The sequence below is a fragment of the Kryptolebias marmoratus genome, linkage group LG24, assembly GCF_001649575.2.
Source record: "Kryptolebias marmoratus isolate JLee-2015 linkage group LG24, ASM164957v2, whole genome shotgun sequence".
NCBI lineage: Eukaryota > Metazoa > Chordata > Actinopteri > Cyprinodontiformes > Rivulidae > Kryptolebias > Kryptolebias marmoratus.
The window spans coordinates 21071102-21075437 of record NC_051453.1 but is presented as its reverse complement, the minus strand read 5'-3'; the positions used below and the strand labels follow the sequence as shown (position 1 = coordinate 21075437).

The following is a 4336-nucleotide window of genomic DNA, read 5'->3' as shown; positions in this document are numbered from 1 at the left end:
ATTTTAAGCAGCACATTGGTGATTGTGGAAACAAATGACTCAGTTTTAACAGAAAGAAACTTCTAGAGTCTATCTGACCCAGGCTCAGGATGAGTGACCATTTGCCTTGACTGGCTGGGGTTTAAGAGGTCAGGAAAGAGACACAAACAAACACAAAGTGTTGGTTCAGGTGACATTTCTATGGGAAGATGAGCAGAACAACACAATGTTAATGTCAGCAATAATTGCAACTACAAAATGGAGAGTAGAGAGAGCACAAACAGTAGCAAAGTGAGGAAATGTGATCAGTTTGTCCTCCAGCAGTCCAATTATTTGCGCTGCAAGTTCAGGTTCCTCCATCTGGATGCAGATATTTGATCCCCAGATATAAAACTAAGCGGTATAAATCCAGTTTTGTTCCTGTTGCTATAAGCTTACAAATTTTGATCAAGCATAGTTTTAATACAGTTTTTTTTTTCTTTATCTTATTTTCATTTTTTTGTTAATACTTTAAAGTATTGCTCACTGGGCCATTTTGAATCCTGTTATATTTAAATTTATTTTGCATCTATGTCTAGTTTCTTGTCTGGCAAGAAAGCCGACTAACTTTACGCTAACCAAATCTACCTAATGGTATAAATAAAGTTTATTGATTGATTGAAAGGAAAATATAGAACAATAAGATCTTTAATATAAAATGGAGCTTCATAGTTGAAAGCACTGTGTGTTAGAAGTAACATTTTAAATTATCTTTTGATTTTTACAGGATGGAGAGAAGCTAAATATGATCTCTCTGTCTAACTCTTACTAAAATGCTGACAGCAGAATATTTTATTACCTGAAGAGTTTTTAGAGAGTTTTTTAGATGTCCTGATAATAAAGAATTACAGTAGTTCAGACTAAAGGTGATAAATATATGGACCAGTTTTTTCTGCATCATTTTGGGACAAGATGTGTTAATTTTAGTGATATTCCACAGGTTATATTTACAAACTAACCACCTGGTTGGTTTGGATGTATAAGTTCATGCCAGTGAGTATATGCTTAGGCCGGGATTGGCAACCCGCGGCCCTAGCAGCTCCCTGGAGCTTTTTCAAAAATGTTTGAAAATGGAAAAAGATGGGGGAGAGAAATATATTTTTTGTTTTAATGTATGCCTCTTTTTCACGGACCCTTATTCAGAAGTCCGGCTCTACTCGGCTCGATAACGAATGCTCCTGTTCACACCGGCCAGTTTGTTCTGTAGCAGAGGAACGCCTCCTCGTGTTGCGGGGGGCGGGGCCGCGGCGCAGGGGGTGCAGCTGCCGAAACTTGGAGCAAGTTGTGTAAACAACAAAAGCGCTATGGACAACGTTGGCCCTGTGCTGTTTTTTAAACTTATGGGGATTCTCCTGAGACTTCAGGAAGAGAGGCGCAGTGGAAGAAATGCTCTGGATGCCGCGATTGTTGAGCGGAGCAGGACAGCTGTTATCCGCCGGAGATTTCAGGCTTTACAGCGCCTTCAGCTGGGGGACAGACGGCCTAAATGTTGCAGGGTAAGCTAACGCTGTTGTTTATATTCCTACCTTCGCTCTTTATGCTTGCATCTGGTCACACCCACGACCAATGAGTGAACAGGAGCTAAGCTTGCGCCGCCCACGAAGCAAGGCCGGCCCGGCTGGCCCTACTCCGAAGCAGCTATATTAGATAGGCTAATATAGCTAATATAAATACATACAGCATGTGTTGCCTTCATTATAAGGCTTATATAAGGCTTTTATTTTTTTGCGGCTCCACACATATTTGTTTTTTGTTTTTTTGGTCCAATATGGCTCTTTCAACATTTTGGGTTGCCGACCCCTGGCTTAGGCCTTCAGGAAATGAGTTGAGAAGTATTGCTGATGACATCGAAGTACATCAATAGAAGAGTATCGTCTGTCATGTCAGATTTATTTAGAAGTGCATTTAAAAACACCAGGTGTTGACCAAAGTGCTGTACACAAAATAGGTCTATAAATACGCAACTAAGACAAACAGTTTAAGAATACAAATAAAAAGTACAATAAGAAAATACACAGTACAGGCTGAAAAAGTAAAACAAAATATATTATACCTCAGTGTAATTTAAAAGCCAAGAAATAAAAATAAATCTTTAATTAGGTTTTTAAAAGTGTCAAGTGGTAGTGTTGCCCTAAGGTAAAAAGTGAAAAATGTAACTGAATTCAAACCAATTCATTTTGCAGCCTGCACTCTTCACACTGCATGCTAACCCAAGATCTTGATTCTAAATTCACACAACTGTCAAAGTAATGTCATGGTCAAGGAATGAGTAAATCAAAACATCATCAAACTAACATGGGAGGAAAAGTGCCTGATGTTCCTTTAGTTTCAATTAGAGGGGTTGAAGTTTGGGAATTATATCTACATTAGGTCAATAAGGAAGCTGAACAACAGACATGTTGCAGTCTGCTGTTGGGATCTTGTTAAAAATAATCTGGACTCCAACAGACAGTCAATTTAAAGAGCAGAAGGGCAGCCCTTTGATTGCCAGAATTGAGCTGATACAGCTTTAAAACATATTGCATGTTATCTTGGATCAGACCTCTGACCAAACAACACAATGTGATGAACAGTCATGGGGAAAAGACAGCCCACCCTTTGTAAATTCTAGGGTTTTACAGAACAGGACATAATAAAAATGATCTGGTCTTTTTTATGTTCTAAAACTATTTAAATCTAACCTCAAGTGTACAAAACCACACAACAGATTCCACCATGTCATTATCTATTAAAGAAAAAAATGAAGCCAAAATGGAAAAGTTGTGTTTGAAAAATTATGTCTATCCTTGCTGCTTTCATATGGTTTAAGAGAGGAAATTCCAGCCAGGTGCTCTATCTCAGACTCTACAGGCCTCAGTTAGCAGGTTAAAGGTTAAAGTTCATGCCAGGACAATTAGAAAAAGACTGAATAAGTAAGGCTTGTTTGGAAGGGTTGCCAGGAGAAAGTATCTTCCATATAAAACAAACATGGCAGCATGGCTTGTTTGTAAAGTGTCATCTGACTAAACCACAAGACTTCTGGAACAATGTCCTCTGGACAGATGAGACCAAAGGAGATTTTAACAAATAATGTTAAGCATTGTTTGTTAAAATTCTAACACATCATATTAGCAAAAATACATCCTACGAACTGGCAAGCACAGTGGTGGAGGACTGATGATTTGGGCTTATTTTGAAGGACCCAAGGTCCTTATAGTCACTGAATCAACCTCTTTAGACCAAAGGATTCTGGAGTCAAATGTGAGAACATGTGTTCGACAGCTGAAGCTTGGATCAAACTGGGTCATGAAACAGAACAATGATCCTGAACACAACAGCAAATCTACAACAGAATGACTGATAAAGAAAAAAATAAAGGTGCTGTAATGGTCTAGTCAAAGTCCACACATCAGCCTGATTGGAATGCTGATTAATACATCTTTACTATTTGTCCCTAAGTCTAAATACAAATATTAGGGTGACCGGGCCATTTTGGTCGACACACTCAGACTATGGAACCAACTACCTCAGTACTTCCACTCTATCACTGATCTGGCCCTTTTTAAATCTAATCTTAAAACATTTTTATTCAGGCAGGCTTTTAATACCTAGTGGCAATCTGGCATTTTTATATTGTTTTATTGATTGTTTTTAACTTTTGTATTGTGAAGCACTTTGTGCATTGTTTGGCTGTTGTAAAAGGGCTCTATAAATAAATGTTGATTGATTGATTGCTGTGGTTGAACCTTAAGAGAGCTGTGCAGAAACTAACATTTGCAAACCTTAATGAACTGAAGCAACATTGGAAAAAAGAGTGGGCCAAAAATCTTCTATAACCATGAGATAGATTGATAAAGTCCTACAGAAAACCACAACTGATGGGATGGAGTTAGTTATTCACGCATAGCTTTTCCATTTTGACTTCACTTTTGTTTAATACATAATGACTTGGCAGAATTTGTTGTTTTTGTTCACTTGTGGTTAGATATATATAATTTTTAAAAAAGTTTTATTTTTTTGTTTTGTCATAATACATAAAACTTTAAAACTGAAAGAGAGTGTACTTTCTTTTCCTTATGCTTTATATGGAAACAACTGATTTGTCTTTTCCTAAAGCTGAATAAATGCGTACTTACGGTTCAAAAACATATGTAATGATTCTGTATACACTCCTAAACAAATTCTTAAGACCAGTCAAAAAATTGCAAGAATTTGCATTTTGCACTATTGGATCTTAAGAAGGTTCTAAGTAGAGCTTCACATTGTTAAAGGAAAAAAATCAGTGCAAGAGACAAAAACTTTTGAGCGGGGAATTTTCTGCAAACTGCATTTACACTCA

General features: G+C 37.3%; 1 long non-coding RNA gene across 5 annotated transcripts in view; it reads left to right on the top strand.

Annotated features, from left to right (window-relative positions):
* Nucleotides 1–1453: 1453 nt before the first annotated feature.
* The window catches only part of LOC108241164, a 31876-nt gene continuing 28993 nt past the window's right edge, over nt 1454–4336 (top strand). For all 5 annotated transcript variants that reach the window (XR_005232827.1, XR_005232825.1, XR_005232826.1 and 2 more), the window contains exon 1: nt 1454–1514. This is a non-coding gene — a long non-coding RNA (uncharacterized LOC108241164). The remainder of the gene's footprint in view (nt 1515–4336) is intronic.